The following is an 8,665-nucleotide window of genomic DNA, read 5'->3' as shown; positions in this document are numbered from 1 at the left end:
TAAAGAGAGAAATACAGTAAAAATGCCCTTTCTGGGGCTGCATGCAGAAACATACAGAGTGATCAGTGTAGTCTGATTCATTTTTGAACAAAAGATTCTCATGAACACGTTCTTCAGGTTTTCAAAAAGAAACCTTAGAAGAAAAGAAAGTATTAATCTTATGCTCAACAAGGCTGCATTTGTTTAATCACAAATACAGTAAAAACCATAATATTGGGAAAACAGTTTTACGATTTAAAATAAGAGTTTTCAATTTGAATATATTGTAAAATATAATTTATTCCTGCGATGCAAAGTTGAATTTTCAGCATCATCACTGTAGGACTCTAGTGTCACATGATCCTTCAGAAATCCTTCTAATATGCTGATTTGATGCTCTGAAAACATTTCTGATTATTATCAGTGCTGAAACAGAAACAGAAATGTTTACTGTCACTTTTGATTGATGTATTGCATCCTTGATGAATAAAAGTATAGATAAAAAAACTTTTTATAACAGCTAAGTGGCAAAGCGGAGTTCACGACGTGTCTAAAACCACCTTAGCTATTGTAAATTCACTGTAAACCACGGCTTCACTGGGCTTATTGCTTAATGTAGTTCCTCAGAAACGGTTGTGGTTGCAAGAAAGTGGTTGCAGAGCAACAGATGTAAACAATGATGTATGTTTGTAATTTACAACAGCTTTGAACGCAGAATCAAGGACCAGAACTATTCGTTTATAATAAAAATTTTGCCATCATCCCTAACAAAATCATATTCTATTTTGGAGTTATGAATGTTGCCAGTAATTCTGAAATTGCATGAATATAGCTGAGTGTTTTTGTTTTTCCAGGACCTAAAATATGTCAGATGATATTGTACACCCAATTCTCAACAGCAGATGTTGACCATAAATGACATATCAGATATTGCACTTTGAAGTCTGTTTTAGATTCATGCAGCCTCAGGTGATGTTTTACTGCATTCCATACAGCCTTTTTCTGTTTCTGTAGGAAACCCTTATTCAGAGAGCTTTACAGCCTGTCATAACTGTCTCTTCCACCTCACAGCATCCAGAGAGAGTGGAGAGAAAGGGAGAATGCTGTTTTTCAGGAGCTGTGTCGATACAGCGGAAGTGAAAGAGAATGGCTAATACGTCTGACGTAATGACAAATCGATTACCGTCCTTCCAGGTGTCGTTTTAAAAAGGCCCCAGAGCCCATAGACCATAAGCTTGGTTTTTAAAGTTCAGCTTCTGCTCCTGTCGGTTGTCCACAGCGTCAGCAAGAACTCCAATGCGCACGTTGTCAATAAGCATTAAAATGAGTGAAGAAAAGAGTGTGGCGTATTGAGTGTGAGGGTGGCCTGACTCAAACAGTAGGAGCTCTTAATGTCAGTCTGCTGTAGGAAACTCTGAGTTTAAGAGTAGCAATGCTTCAAATCCATCGAGCTGACTCACTAAACAGCTTCTTTAACCTCTCTAAACCTCCACTTATTTAGGTGGTTTAGGAAGTGACAGGCTTATACAACTAAAAAACATTTACCAGCGTTCACTATGGCAGCGCAAGAAAACCACACACTGTATGTGCGTCCTTTGCTGTTCATTACGTAGCATTAGCGCTAAAAGCTTCCAGCGAAGTGACGAAGACAGAAAAAATGCCCAATCTGTCATTTTTCTTCCAACCAAACATCACTAGAAGCATAATTATGACTCCCGATCTTGTAAATACAAACTTCCCTTAAGGGCTTGAATGCAGCATAACATCAGCTGATGCTCTATAAACCTCAGAAATGCATACACAAATACAGGGCGAAATCGAAGCTGCCAATTTCAGTGTTAGTGGTGTCAAGTGGGAGAGAAAGATTTCTCGTTTGTGCTATGCAGAAGTACATTTGGAAAAGTATGATACCTTCTGGCAAAAAGTGCTATGGTCTGATGAGACCAAAATTGACCTTTTTGGACTGAACTCCAAGTGCTATGTTTGGCGAAAAGCAAACACAGCATACCACCCAAAACATACCATACCTGGGTCAGAATTTGAAAAATGTGAAGAGAACAGTTTTCCTGTTTCCCAAAAACCCAAACATGACCTTACATAGCTGCTTTGAAACAATCTATATTGTATAAAATGCTATAGAAATAAAGGTGATCTGTAGGAATCTGTGCGTAAAATACAATCGGTTTGCTACTGTCCACCATGTTACCTTTACTGGGTAACAGTTGACAGGTAACGTAGTTGACATTTTTAGTGTTTTGGGCCTATACTCAACATGGAAGCCTAGAACTACTGAGCATATGGAATGTTTAGAAATATATAAACAAAATATACGTTTTAGTTAAATTGTGTTGTTAAAATTTGCAGCAGTAATACTTGTGTAATACTATTGACAGTCAGTTAATCCACTCTTGATGAGAGAACATAACTTCTAGTGTTTCATCCATGTGCTTCTAGTGGAAATATCATCATACTCTGCAAATTATGCGAGAATGGGACAAACCTTTCCTTTTTGAGGGAGGATTTTCTAGTGGGTAATTTAGTTGACCGTGGTTTTCGGACAAATAAAACAAGTTATATCACAATAAAGACATAGAGTACCCAGAATTATAGAATGATCCGCCTACTGTGAAGCATGGTGGTGGCAGCATTATGTTGTGGGGGTTTTTCTCTTCAGCTGGGACTGGGTGATTGGTCAAAATTGAAGGGAAAATGTCAAATACATTCAAATTTTTGAGGAAAACCTGCATCCCTCTGCTAGACAGCTGAAGACGGGCAGGTCGTTCACCTTCTGACACGACAGCAACCCTAAACATACTGTCAAAACAACAGCCAAATTGCTTAAAGATAAGATGGTGAATGTCCTTGAGTGGCTAAGTCAGAGCCCTGACTTAAATTCAATGGAAAATCTGTGGATGGATTTGAAGAGAGCAGTCCATTGCCACTCACTACAGAGTTTGACTGAGCAATTCTGCAAGGAAGAATGGGCAAATATTCAAAGCTAGTACAGACATATCTAAAAAGACTGCTGGCTGTAAATAAAGCAAAAGGTGGCTCTATGAAGTATTAAATCAAGGGACTTTATGACTTTTCCAACCCTGTTATTGGAGTTTTTGTTGTTATTGTTGTTGTTTTTTATTAATTGCAGAACTGTTGTGTTTTCTCTTTTATTGATTTGATGTTGTAAGACCAAAATTGTAAATAAAGCCAAAAAAAGTTATTTGAAATGAGGTTTGATTTCAGGCTCTATGACAAATAAAGTAACTTTTTCAAAGGGTATGATGATTTTCTATAGGCACTGTATGTATTGCATCCTCAGTTCATAGTTATGCACAGGTGCGTAGAGTATCTTTACGAAGTGACATTGCCATCTACTGGCCTGGCAGCATAATACAGCGCTTTTTAGTCGTTTTCACAGAGCTGTTTGAACGGGGATTGTTATGACAATGTTGTCGTCTCACTGTAAAAAAAAACCTGAAGTTCAGCAGCTGCCTTAAAATTTTGAGTTAAATCAACTTAAAAGTACAACTTAAAAGTATTTCAACTCACAGGCGTCCCGAGTTCGAGTCCCGGTTTGTGGACCTTTGTGGACAGTAGACCATGCCCCTTTTTGGAACCCTTTTCACATCTGAGGTGTGAAAAAAAACTGCTGAGGCAGGGGGGTTTCATGACACTTTAAATTACTCATCAAGAAAATAAAAACAACTTTATTCAACAATTTCTTCTCTGTTGTGTCAGTCTTCGAAGAGTGTTCACGGCAGTGATGCTATTTTTGTTTTCTTTGCACACAAAAAATATTATCATAGCTTCAAACGTTACAGTTGAACCACTGATGTCACATGGACTATTTTAACAATGTCCTTACTGCCTTTCTGGGCCTTGAACGTGTCAGTTGCATTGCTGTCTATGCAGGGTCAGAAAGCTCTTGGGTTTCATCAAAAATATCTTAATTTGTGTTCTGAGGATGAATGAAGGTCTTACGGGTTTGAAACGACACAAGGGTGAGTAATTAATGATAGATTTTTTTCATTTTGGGGGGAAGTTTCCTTTTAAGTACACTGAAAATTTTTTGAGTTAGAAACTACTAGTAAATTTCACAATTAATTACATAGAAAGGTTGAAGTAAACATGAAATTTTGCCATAGCAAGACTGTAATGGTATTTTCGAATAATATTTCTTTAATATTTACAAAAGTAATTTTTTGCAGTGTGCTAAAATAACACTTCATCAATTTATTCCTGACTATTGATCCATTTCCCCCATCTCGCCTTACGCCGTATAGGGTGACCTGTTGTTCTTGTCCATGACGGAGTGTACTGAATGCTCATTTTTCAGCACGGCCAATTTTGACCCGTGCGGCCTTCTCTGCATTACGCCTTTCTCTCGTAACACCTGTCAGATTGGTGCCTCCACTGGGTCATTACCCACAAGCCTCTTTATTAAACTCATCTGTCAAACGGCACATCATAAAGAGCAAAAGCAGCACAAAAGCAGAGCCACATCTCTCCGTCTGTTAGGTAAGCATTGGGAATCATTATCTCGCCATCTCTGCTTGACTTTCTCTGTATGGGAAGTCAATGTTATTGACACGCAGGCTTACAGGAGCTTTCTAAACCATCTCTTCATGGTGTATTATTCCTAGCTAAAGTCGAGAGGTGAACTTGTCTTTGCCTAATGGGCAGTTTTCGGAGTTGAATGCGTCTTTTTTGTTTCTGAATCTGATGTCTGATACAGTGTGTGAGAGATTTAAAAGGGGAGGCTGCTATTCAAGTCTGTTATTTAAAAGAGAAAAACTACACGCAGTGTGTAATTTTTGTAGCATTAGCAGCACCAAATTGCAATGTGTTTGTCTGAGCGACTTTGGCTCAAGCGGTGGTGTGAGTTTAGAAATGAAAGGGCACACCAAATTGATCGAAAGTCACATTAAAGATTAATGTTACTAAAGCTTTCTGTTTTAAATAAATGCTGTTCTTTTGGACTTGCTATTATCAAGGAACTCTAAAAAAGTCAAATCAAATCAGCATAATAGGACGATTTCTAAAGGATCATGTGACACTGAAGACTGGAGTAATGATGCTGAAAATTCAGCTTTGCATCACAGAAATTACATTTTAAAATATAATCAAACAGAAAACAGCTATTTGAAATTGTATAAATATTTCACAATATAGCAGTTTTTTCTTGAATTTTTATTAAAAATGGTGAGCAGAACAGACTTTAAATGCATATTTTATACATTCAGGCCCAAGCGTGTGTCGTTAGTCTTGCTCTTCACAAAAACATGGCTTTATTCTGGAGAGGGTGTTTTGAATAGATGCTTCAGATACTCAAGCATGATTTCAGCAGTCGACCTGATTCCCTTCAGCGCCGGCTTTCTCTCTGCAGTGTGCTGGAGAGGATCTGGATGTTTTGTGAGTCCCTGTGTATCATTTGTATTGGTGAGAGTCTGTCTGTATCTCTATCAGCTTCTTGTCTTATATGTGCTGTCCTGTTATTTCCTAATTCTAGCTGTCTGGCTGCCAGATTTCATTATTAGTGATTATTTGTACTTTCATTTTGACAATTGAACATCGTGATGAGTGAAAAGTCTGTTTGGTTTTTAAGCACCTCGGTATGTGATGTATTTTTCTGTGAAACCTCAAATCCTCCTCTTCTTTCTGTTCCGATGTGTATTTTTTTTTTTTGCTTCAGTCCCAATTTCTTTTTGCCATGTCTCTTTTTCTGTCCACTGTATTTTCCAGTCTCTTCATTTCTCTCTTCTTGCCTTCAGATCAGATTCAGATTATAACATGTAATTGCAAGTTAAGCAAGACGTGTGGGATATAAACTCACAATTGTGAGAAAAAAAGTCAGAATTGCAAGATATAAACTCAAAATTATGAGGAAGAACTCAGAATTGCAAGTTTGTATCAGAATTGTGAGACATAAACTCGTAATCACAATTTTCTTATACTTTCATGTTTATATCTCACACTTCTGACTGGTTATACACTCTTAAAAGTGCTGGGTTAAAAAATAACCCAACCTTAACCCAGCTGCTGGGTAACTATGGGACAGAACACGCGTTGGGTTGTTTTGACCCAAGTGCTGGGTTTAACCATTTGACCCAGAATGCTGGGTTGCTTATTTGACCCAACCAGTGGGTCAGGTTAACTGTGTTGCTGGGTTAAACATAACCTAAACACTGGGTTATTTGTTGTCTTATTGCCTTGCTACCTTTATATTTACCAACAATAATAAATAATCACAAAAGAATGTAAAATTATTATTGGTTTTCTGTACAGTTAGAAAAACACAAAAAAATGCAGCTGTAAATATTAATTTAATGAGTTTTATTTCTTTTTAAAACAATTTTCAAATGGGTGCAGCTGTCACACATTTTATCCAACCATTACAGACACATAAAACAACAACTTCAGTAGATCAGTTAATTTAAAACACAAAACTGTGTAAACTAGGCACTGTAGATTCCCATTTTTTGTCAACATTGTAGCAGCAGAACACTCAAAAATTAATTATTGCCACATGAAAATCGTTCCAAACATTGTGCTATTAAAACTAAGCCAAATTATACGACACTTAGTCTTGAAGACACTTAAGCCTGAACAAAATGCTCATTTTAGAAGAAAACTTCAAACTGCACATTTTTAGTCTTTTACATCTGAACACTTCATACAGTGGTGGCCAAAATGACTGGAGCACTAGTACCTTCACCAGCTAAAAATGGTTTTAAGTCAGTGATTTCTATTTTTTGCTGTAGTGTGTCAGTTTGCATTTCCAAAAATTCATTATATATATATATATATATATATATATATATATATATAAAGTAAAACAAAACGTACAGGTTGTATGTCAATGAATGGCTTCCAGAATTATGTGGTTGTGGTTCTGTGGACCCTTCCTCCAGAATGGGCAGGACTTTGAAAGCACTCTCCCCTTCAGCATCTAAATCATAAGAATAATACAGTGCAAACTGTGAAACTTACCTCATAATCAAAACAACACATTGAAATTTCTTTATTCCTTTAAATAATGAAATTACAATAAAAAAAAAATACATAAAAATTATAATGGTATTAATGCAAATGAATTCCCACCCCCATTCAACTACTGCAGGTTAAGTTTAGGTGTGGGGTGGGATTCAGGGATGTAGAATATGCTCATGCAGAATAAGGCATCAGTATGTGCTTTATAAGTACTAATTAACAGCCAATACACAAACTAATAAGCAACTAGTTAAGTCTTGCTGTACCATTGTATTTACCAGTTGATGTGTCAAATCAGTAGCGTAGCCTGAAAAGAGACTCTGGGTGTGCATCAGAAAAACAGGGTGTCCCACATTTATCGTCAGATTGATGTGCAAAAACATCCGACTGGTATTACTAACATTACAGATTACATATTAAAATGACCAGAGATGCGGTTGTAGCCTATTTTTCTTGCACGGCACGCGTCCCTACATGTCCCCCCTCACTGACAGAATTTCATGTGAAATGGTCAAATACAGCTGAATTTTGTTTCTATAGATTGACATATTATAAGAAATACCTTACCTGAAGTCATGTCACCCAGCTCTTAATGCACCTTTCCATCTTGCTGGGCATAGACAACAGTTTGGTCTGCAATTGTAGCCCAGTCTTCAAAAAGTCTGCCTCTGGATGTAGCTTCCTGAAGTCTTGTGAAATCTGATAAAATGAATGAAAAAAAAAAACAAAAAAAAACAAAAACAAATGTGGTTAAATAGGTTAAAGCTTTTAAATGTTAAATTGATCGTTTGATTTTATTGCCATACCAGTAACTATGGTTATTTTAATGAAAAGATCAAATTCTAAAACAAATCATGGGTATTGAATGTTACTGAATGATATAACTTACCTTCAAAGGTTTTAACCAAGGTATCAAGCTGCCTTTCCGTCAACTTCTCTATTACAAAGCTGTCCATCTGCACCAGCAATCTCACATATCTAGAATGAAATTTCAGATTTAGAAAATTAGAATTTCACAAAACTGTTTTTACAATTACGTATTTTATATAGAAAGCAGGTTAATGCGTTTAGATGCAGCGCAATCGTTTAAACACAGATCAGTTCTATTATGCTGATATCGCGAGAAAGCTTCTCAAGCATTTTAATATCGCGAGATCTCGTAAACGTTTAAAAAAAAAAAAAAAAAACGTTTGGCGCAGTAGTGCCAAATTAAAACAGTTTGATTGCATTGTTGTAAAACTTTGGTGATCTTCAGAGTTAGAACACAAATACTGTATGCACTGGAGCCTTTGTCAAACACGTGATTCTATATTATATGGTACTTGAAGGCAACCCAAGCTAGCATCTCACCACTGAACTGCATTTATCAGTATCCAATCTTAACGGCAGAATCTACACTGTTAAAAAAAAAAAAAAATCAGACGGCATACCCATTTAATTTTTATACTGGTCTCCTAGTTTGTAATGTAACACAAGCATTCACTAGAGCAGTGGTTCTCAACCGGTGGGGCGCGCCCCCCCCCACTCTTGCGTGATCTTTGTTTGGATTCATCGGATCTATTTTCGCTGCTAAAATAGACCAAAACAGTCATTATTTCATCAAAAATATAAGTGACTTAATATTATTAACTTGTTTGTTGAACTGTCATATGAAATCAGTGTCACATTTTCAATCGTGAGGTGAAATTAAGTGATGGTC

General features: G+C 36.7%; 1 long non-coding RNA gene across 1 annotated transcript; it reads right to left on the bottom strand.

Annotated features, from left to right (window-relative positions):
- Positions 1-6,785: 6,785 nt before the first annotated feature.
- LOC127168900 (uncharacterized) lies at positions 6,786-7,974 on the bottom strand. The gene is made up of 3 exons (XR_007828158.1): positions 7,856-7,974; positions 7,534-7,665; positions 6,786-6,925 (listed from the first exon to the last, which is right to left on the bottom strand). It is a non-coding gene; the product is annotated as an uncharacterized LOC127168900 (long non-coding RNA).
- Positions 7,975-8,665: the final 691 nt, after the last annotated feature.

Source organism: Labeo rohita, chromosome 1 (genome assembly GCF_022985175.1).
Source record: "Labeo rohita strain BAU-BD-2019 chromosome 1, IGBB_LRoh.1.0, whole genome shotgun sequence".
NCBI classification, from domain to species: Eukaryota; Metazoa; Chordata; class Actinopteri; order Cypriniformes; family Cyprinidae; genus Labeo; species Labeo rohita.
The sequence above is the reverse complement of the archived record's forward strand: the minus strand, read 5'-3'. Positions and strand labels throughout refer to the sequence as shown.